Source organism: Artemia franciscana, chromosome 3, assembly GCF_032884065.1.
Source record: "Artemia franciscana chromosome 3, ASM3288406v1, whole genome shotgun sequence".
NCBI classification, from domain to species: domain Eukaryota; kingdom Metazoa; phylum Arthropoda; class Branchiopoda; order Anostraca; family Artemiidae; genus Artemia; species Artemia franciscana.
Window position 1 is genome coordinate 3,709,943 of NC_088865.1, and position 9,735 is coordinate 3,719,677.

Below are 9,735 nucleotides of genomic sequence, written 5' to 3' on the forward strand. Positions count from 1 at the left end.
AATAAAGCATTAACTAATCACTGTATCTTTTTAAAATATTGTTTTAGCAGACAGTGCAAACAATGAGGAAGTCTCAAAAATTGACTAATCAAAATTTTACTTTTCATAACAACGTAGTGTATCTTTCCACTTTTAAAGTTCGATATGTTTCATTTTGGAACAGAATTTACAACTTTGCAAAAAAGAATATGTTTCTCAATTTCAACTCCCCCCATATCTGTTTATTACATGGTTGGTGTCTACCTCCTCATTTCGGTCAACATTTATAATGGCTTGTCCTGTTACCAGTAACAAGTAATTTCAAAATACTAACAATTTTTCCTATTTGTAACAAATTTTTTCACAATACTAAGAAGTTTTTCCTACGAGTTACAAGGCTTTTCACAAAATTAGCAACTGATTTCCAACGAATAACCTATTTTTCACAATGCTAACAAATTTTTGCCTACGATTATTAAGTTTTCTCACAATAGTAACAAGTTTATCAAACGAATAATAAGTTTTTTCATAATACTAACAAGTTTGTTCCTACGAGTAACAAGTTTTTTCACATTACTAATGTGTTTTTCCTACAAATACTATCAAGCTTTTTCTCATGAGTAACAATTTGTTTTCACAATACAAGCTTTTCTTTCCTACGAGCACCATTAAATCGTAACGCTATCATGTTTCTTCCTACGAGTAACAAGTTTTTTTTCACAATACTAACAAGTTTTTGCTTTTGAGTGACAAGTTTTTTTTACAATGCTACCAAGTTTTTATACGAGTAACAATTTATTTCACAGTAGTAACAAGTTTTTTTTCGTATGAGTAACCAGTTTTTCCACAGTGCTAACAAGGTTTTTCCTATGAGTAACAAGAGATTTCACAATACTAGTAATTTTTTCCTACGCTGAACAAGCTTTTTTCATTATACTAACAAGTTTTTTCACAATGCTAATCGGTTAATTCCTATGACTACTAACAAGCTTTTTCGCATGAGTAAGAATTTGTTTTCACAACACAAGCTTGTTTTTTCGTATGAGCACCATTAAATCATAATACTATCATATTTCTTCCTACGATTAACAAGTATTTTTTCACAATGCTAACAAGTTTTGCTGTGGAGTGACAAGTTTTTTCACAATACTAGCAAGTTTTTTATACGAGTAGCAAGTTATTTCACAATAGTAACAATGTTTTTTCATATGAGTAACAAGTTTTCCCACAATGCTAACAGTTTTTTATGAGTGACGAGCTATTTCACAATACTAGTAATTTTTTCCTATGAATAACAAGCTTTTTTCATAATACTAACAAGTTTTTTCACAATACTAATAAGTTAATTCCTACGACTACTAACAAGGTTTTTCTCATGAATAACAAGTTGAATAACAAGCTTTTTCCTACGAGCACTAACAAGTCCTTCCTATGATTAACAAGTTGTTTTATAATGCTAACAGCTATTTTCAGAGGAGTAACAAGTTTTTTCACATTATTAACAAGTGTTTGCCTGCGAGTAATAAGTTTTTTCATAATGCTAACAAATTTTTTCTCATGAGTAACAAGTTATTTCACAATACGAATAAGTTTTGTCCTACGAGTAACAAGCTATTTCAGAATACCAATACTTTTTTCGTCGAGGTATCAAGTTTTGTCTTAATACTATAATGTTTTTTCCTTCGAGAAACGTAATTCTTCCCAATGATAACAAATTTTTTCTTCAGAGTAACAAGTTTTATCATAATACTAATATGTTTTTCTTACGATTACTAGCAAGTTTTTTCTCATGAGTAATAATTTTTTTTATATTACTAAAAGATTTTTTTCCTATGAGTGCTAAAAAGTTTTTCATAATAACAACATCTTTTTTCTTAGGAGTATCAAATATTTTCACAAATCTAACAAGTTTTCTCATACGAGTAACAAGTTATTTAACAATAGTAGCAAGTTTTTTTCCTATGACTGATACGTTATTTCACTATATAAACAAGTTTTTTCCTACGAGTATCAAGATTTTCACAATAATAAGATGTTTTTTCCTACGAGTAACAAGTTTTTTACTACACTAGCTAGTTTTTCCTACGTGTAACAAGTTTTTTAAACTTACTAACAATTCTTTCCGAGTAGTACTAATAATTTTTCTCACAAGACTAACAATTTTTTCCTATGAGCAACAAGTTTTTTTTACTAATACTAAAACAATTTCCTTACGAGTAACAAGATTTTTCTCAATGCTAATAAGTTTTTTTCCTGCAAGTAACAAGCTTTTTTGCAATGTAAGAAATCTTTTCCTATGACTAACTAGTTTTTCAAAATACTAACAAGCTTGACCTACGAGTAATATGTTTTTTCCGTAATACTAACAAGTTTTATCTACGACTAACAATTTTTATCCTGCGTTACGCGCTATTTCACGAAACTAAGAAGTTTTTTCCTACGAGCAACAAGTTATTTCACAACACTAAAAAGTTCTCCCCTATGAGTATTAAGTTTTTTCGATATGATAGTATATTTTTCCTAAGAGTAACGAGTTTTCTTAACTACACTAACAAGTTTTTTCCTCGAGTAACAAGTTTATTCAAAACACTAAAAAGTTTTTCCCTAGGATTAACAAGTTTTTTTCAAAATACTAACAACTTTTTTCCTATGAGTAACAAGTTTTATACAATGCTAACAAGGTTTTCCTTACAAATAACAAGCTATTTCAAAATACTTACAATTTTTTCCTATGAGTAACAGGTTTCTCCACAATACTAACAAGGTTTGTCCTGCGAGTAATAAGTTATTTCACAATACTAACCATTTTCATTATGAGCAATAAGTCTTTTCACAATATTAATAAGTTTTTCCCTCGAGTAACAAGCTTTTTCAGAATTCTAACAAGTATTTTCCTACGAGTAATTTGTTTTTCGCAATACTAACAAAGTTTTTCCTACGATTAACAAGTTTTCTCACAATACTAACAAGTTTATTCCAACGAAAAATAAGTTTTTCACAATACTAACAAGTTTATTCCTACGAGTAAATAGTTTGTTTTCTCAATACTAACAAGTCTTTTCCTAAAAGTAACAGGTTTTATCACAATACTAATTTGTTTCTCCAACGAATGCTATTAGGCTTTTTCTCATGAGTAGGAACTTTTTTCACAATACAAGCATGTTTTTATTTTCAACAATACTAACAGGTTTTTTGTACGAGCACTAGAAAACTTTTTTCCTATGAGCAACAAGTTTTTTTCAAAATACTTATATTTTTTCCTACGAGTAACAATTTTCGTCACAATACTAAAAAGTTTATTGCTATAAGTAGCAAGTTTTTTCACAATGCTAACAATATTTTTCCTAAGAGTAACAGGTTTTTCCGCAATAAAAACAATTTTTGTCCTAAGAGCAACAAGTTTTTTCACAATACTAATAAGTGTTTTTCTAAGAGTAATAAAAAGTTTTTTTCATGAGTAACAAATTTTTTCACAATGCTAACAGGTTTTTCAACGAGCACTAACAAGTTATTTCACAATACTAACACGTTTTTCCTACAAGTAACAAGTTTTTTTCACAGTACTAACTTGTGTTTGTTTGTTTCTTTAGTACTCGTACTCCTTATGAAAAACTGATCACCTGTAGGAAAAGACTTGGTAGTATTGTGAAAAAAACTTGTTACTCGTAGAAAAAAATTATTAGTATTGTGAAATAACTTCTTGCTCATAGGAAAAAACTTGTTAGTATTGTGGAAAAACTTGTTCTTCGTAGGAAAAAAACTTTTTACTATTGCGAAATAACTCGCTACTCATAGGAAAAAACTTGTTAGTATTGTGAAAAATGTGTTACTCCTAAGCAAAAACTTGTTAGTATTGTGAAAAAACTTGTTACTCGTATGAAAAAAAATTGTATCATGATTTAATGGTACTTGTTTAAAAAATCATGCTTGTATTGTGAAAAAACTGTTACTCATGTGAAAAAGCCTAATAGTATTCGTAGGAAAAACACATTAGTTTTGTAAAAAACTTGTTACTGTTAAGAAAAATCTTGTCAGTATTGGGAAAACAAACTTGTTACTCCCAGGAAAAAATTTGTTAGTATTGTGAAAAACAGGTTACTAGTAGGAAAACACTTGTTAGTATCGTGAAATAGCTTGTTGCTTGTAGAAAAAACCCTGTTCGTATTGTGGAGAAACTTGCTACTCATAGGAAAATATTTCTTTTAACAAGTTTTTCGACAATAGTAACAATTTTTGTCCTATGAGTAACAAGTTTTTTCAAAATACTAACAACTTTTTTCCTAAGAGTAACCTGTTTTTCACAATACTAACAAATTTTTGCCTATGAGTAATAGCCGTTTTTTGACATAACCGTAACGGATCCACTCTCTTTGGGGGAGTAAGGAGGAAGGGTTAATTCTGAAAAATTAGAAAAAATGAGGTATTCTTAAATTACGAAGGAGTGGTCGGATCTTAATGAAATTTGATGTTTGGAAGGATATCGTGCCTCAGAGCTCTTCTTTACATCCCAACCGGATTTGGTGACATTGGGGGAATTTGGGGGGATGTAAAATCTTGGAAAACACTTAGAGTGGAGGGATCGGGATGGAACTTGGTGGGAAAAATAAGCATAAGCCCTGGATGCGTGATTGACATAACCGGAACGGATCTGCTCTCTTTGGGGGAGTTGGGGGGGGGGTGGTTAATTCTAAAAAATTAGAAAAATGAGGTATTTTAAACTTACGAAGGAGTCACCGGATCTTAATGAAATTTCGTATTTAGAAGGACCTCGTAACTTGGGTTTCTTATTTTAAATCCCGGCCAGATCCAGTGTCATTGGGGGAAGGAAATCTTGGAAAATGCTTAAAGCGGAGAGATCAGGGTGAAACTTGATGGGAGGAATAAGTACAAGTCCAAGATATTTGACGGAAATAATCGGACTTTTATCCGCTCTTTTTGGTGGAGTTAGGGGGGGGAGTAATTCGGAAAAATTAGAAAACAATATGGTATTTGTAACTTACGAACTGGTGATCAGATCTTAATGAAACTTGATTTCACTTAAAATCCCGACAAGATCCGATGACATTGGGGGGATCTGGAGGGGGGAACCGGAAATCTTGGAAAACGGAAATCTTGCAAAACGCTTAGAGTGGAAAGATCGGGACGAAACTTGATGGGAAGAATAAGCACAAGCAATAGATACTTGATTGACATAAGTGAAACGGATCCGTTCTCTTTAGGGGGGCTGTCGGTTGTTAATTCGGAAAAATTAGAAAAATTGAGGTATTTTAACTTAAGAACGGGTGACGGGATCTTAATGAAATATGATATTTAGAAGGAACTCATGTCTCAGAGCTCTTATTTCAATTCCCAGCCAGATCTGTTGACATTGGAGGGAGTTGGAGGGGGAAACCAGAAACCCTGGAAAACGCTTATAAATGTCGTAAATACGTGAATGACGTAACCGGACTGGATCCGCTCTCTTTGGGGGAGTTAGGGGTGGGGTTCAGTGCTTTGGCGAGTTTGGTGCTTCTGGACGTGCTAGGACGATGAAAAATGTAGCCGTGCTCAAATTCACTTGATAAAGTTGTTTTCTCCGAGGGGAGTCTTAAGATGAATCTAGTTCCTGCAGCATGCCACCTATGCCTCTCAGCTTTGTGCCGGTAAATATATAAAGTATTCTTTTTTCCCATCCAAAAAAATTCAGTAATATAACGAGAGCTGTCATAGCCCTAGCATCCAAAATGCATGCTCTTCTCGGAAGTTCTCCTACAAATTAAAGGAGGATAAGGTGTGAAATTCCTCCTTGCCTTGATGCTATCATCCATTTTAGGCTCTACATGGGTGCCCAAGAGCTAGGAAGTGTATGGAATTTTTAGACGTTTGAAAAGAATACAAAAACTTTCGATTTCTGATTAAATGACATGCCTACTAGGTTTCTTTAGCCACCTTTTCAATTTGAAGTAGCAATAGAAAATTATAGATGGGCCATAGATCAGTGTTTACAAGAGCAACACCACTGCGTTGACCTTGATTCTGGGCCACCCCAAATATGAGGGGGACTGCTAACCTCTCCCTGTAGATCCAACCTTCCTGGGTGCAATCATCCTAGTGCCACCAGCCGTTTGCAATTAGCCTAGGTTAAAATACTATGAATACTTCTCTTCATGAATATGATGAAAAAACTGCTTTTCGTGAAAAGAAAACAGTAAATTAAAAACTTTGAATGAGTATCATCAAGTCCGTATCTATGGGAAGGAAGGAAGAGGTGCCGGGCTTGGACCCCTCCACCCGCGAAATTTTCGCCCGATCCATAAAAAAGTAACAAAATATATATAAACAAACTTTTGATGTGTTTTATAAAGTTTTTATGGTACCCCCCTCACCGAAAAAAAATCCTGAATGCGGGCTTTGATATCATACAAGATTTTAAACTTAAAACAAGCTGATGCTACGGTGAACAAATGTTGTTGTTACTGTCGCCTCCTCAACATTCCCGAAGGGCGAGCTTATTTTTTTTTTACCTATTAAACAGTTCTTGGTAATAAACTGTAAGTAAGGAGTGACTCGGCCCAGTAGTAACGGAAACTCAGAAAAACTGAATGTTTTATAACAACAAATACATCAAAAGAATTGGATTTTATTCTGATTCCAAATACATAAAGTGGTTACCCATCAAAAGTTACGAGCCTGAGAAAACTTGTGTTATTTTCAAAAAAGGGGGAAACACCCCCAGAACATCCAAAAATCTTAATTAAAATCGCACTATAAGATCTAGTGTATCAGAGACTCGTACTGTCAAGGTTTCAAACTCCCTTTTACAAAACTATGGAATTTGTAGTTTTTGACAGTTGAAAGATCACGGATGTTTGTTAATTTTTTGTTTCGTGTTTGTCTTTTTTGAGGGGGGGGATCTTCCCAGAGGTGATTGTATCGAACCAATGATCCTAGATGATCGGACGAGGGGTCAACCGAAAAGAAATCAAAAGTTCTATTGTACTTTTTAAGTGACCGAAAAGAATGGAGGGAAACTAGCCGACCTCTCATGAGCCTCCTCCCCCCGATGAGTTTTGATCAAAATTGAGACAGCTGTTTTGTTCAGTATAATTGAAAGATCCAGTAATTATGCCTTTCGGAATAACACGACTCCCCAAAACCTCTGGGGAATGGAGTGTATGCAACGAAATTTGCCCATTATTTACATATAGTATTTATTATTGGGACGAATACAGGCAATTTTCGGAAGGATTTTCCAGGGTGGGGGGAGTTCGATATGTGAGAAAAAATTTCCATTGAGAATTTTTTTCGGGCAGGAGCTTTTCATCGACAGAGGGGGGGGAGTCCGGCATTATTGGAAAAACGACCAGAGATTAAATAAAAAACAAGTTTCTTCAACTGAAAGTAAGAAGCAACAGTAATGCTTCAAAAGAAAAGAAATTACTCCGATTATGAGGTGTCCTTTCCCTCCTCAATCCCTCGCTCTTTACTTTAAAGTTTTACTTTTTGGCCCGATCCCTTAAGAACGACTTCTGAAACACAATGGCAGTTTGATTAGAATAAGCAGCTCTCTTCAATTACTACTAACTTTAGTGTAACGATCGAAGGGTTGAGGAGGGTGAAGTACCCCTCATAAATGGAACAATTTCTGTTCATTTTAAACTTTAACGTTGCCTTTTTTAAAATTTAATTCATTTAAATGGATAGCTTCTCTATACTTTTAATTAGGACAGATTTAAAAGGAAGAAAACTGTGAGGAAAATATCATCTTTCTAAAACATCAAAATTAATGAATTTCAACAAACATTTTGTGTAGAGAAAATGTTGCAACAAGTAAGCGCGGAGTCATCGCCCTCCGATTACCCTAAAAGATAAGAATATCATTTGCTTTTTACTGTAAACTAAATAAATAGTTTTAAACTAATAAAACCAATTTGATTATATGCGCTTTTTTATATTCGCTACTGCAAGTATTTATTATTTTTGCTTATTCGGTATTGAAACTAAAGGGTTGTTCTCAAATTTGGTGTCACTGAATATTTTGATGTTTTGCAAAAAGTCAAAGTCTCTTTGAATCTGAAAAAGATCATCTTCTTGTTCGATTGTTTTGATGCATTTGGTTTTGTAGTTTTGTCGTATTGAATGTCTATTTATTTATTTATTGACGCGTTTATCCTTTCTTTGCGTTACTACACTTTCCTGATTATTAAGCGGATTATAAATATTAGCATGACCTGAATATCCATGTATAACATTAGGTGCATTGGGGGTCGGCGTTTCGCCCTAAAAGTTCTTCTCGGAAAATCCCCCGAGAAATTCCAATAAAACTATAAATAACCAGAACTAGAAATAAAACTAGACAATGCGAAACAAACTAGAAATAACAAGAACTAGAAATAAAACTAGACTTTGTAAAACAAAGCTAGAAATAACTAGAACTAGAAATAAAACTAGACTCGGCAAAGCAAAATTAGAAAAAACTAGGGCTAGAAATAAAGTAGACTCGACAAAACAAAGCTAGAAATAACTAGAACTAGAAATAAAACTTGACTCAGCAAGTCTATTAGCGTAAAGAGCAAGATGTTGAGGAGGACCAATCCCCTTCATATACGCAATAATTTCTCTTCGTTTTAAGTTTTAATGTTACTCCTTACTTTCAGTTGAAAAAACTTGTTTTTATTTACTCAATTTTTGATCGTCTTTGAAATAATGCCAGGAAAGCTGACTAGACCTCCACGGAAAAATCCCTCCTCCTCACGTATTTATTCTCTAGACAATTCAATCTTGGTGAAAATTTATACCGGACAATTATCCACGCATAAAATTGAGTCGGCAAAGAGAAAGCAAGACATAAAAAGAATTTTGCATAGGAATCCTGGCAAATTCCCACAGTGTAAAATCCGCCCTGAAAGGTTCACCTCCTGGAAAATTCCCTCCCAAAGGAAACTTATCCCCATGGAAAATCCCACCAGCAGAAAATTTGCCTTCCCTACCCGACTTTTGCATACTTCCCAGTAACAAATACTATACGTAAATAATGAGCGAATTTTGTAGCTTAATGACCTTTTCCCAGGGGCTGTGGGGGGTCATGATATTTCCAAAGGTATACTTTTTCGATCTCTCAGCTATGCTGAACCAAATGATCATCTCAAAATTTTGATCAGACGATTTTGAGATAAAAAGGGGCGTGGAGGGTGCCTAGTTGCCCTTCGATCTTTTTGGTCACTTAAAAGGGACAACAAGAACTTTTAATTTACATTCAAATGAGCCCTCTCGCGATATTATAGGACCACTGGATCGATACTATCACCCCAGGAAAAGAAAACAAATAAACAGGCATCCGTGATCTTTCTTGCAAAATATACTAAATTCTATATGTTTGCAGATCAGAGCTTGAAACTGCTACCGTCAGGTTCTCTGATACGCTGAATCTGATGGTGCGTTTTTCATCAAGATTCTATGACTTTTAGGGGGTGTTTCCTCCTCTTTTCAAAAATAAGGCAAATTTTATGAGGCTCGTAACTTTTGATGGGTAAAACTAAACTTGATGAAACTTATATATTTTGAATCAGCTTAAAAATGCAATTCTTTTGATATAGCTAGTGGTATCAAAATTCCATTTTTTTTAAAGTTTTGGTTACTATTGAGCCGGGTCGCTCCTTACTACAGTTCGTTACCACGAACTGTTTGATAAACACGCACCTGTGATCTGTCTTCTGGGAAAAAATACAAAATTCCACATTTTTGTAGATAGGAGCTTGAAACTTCTACAATAGAGTT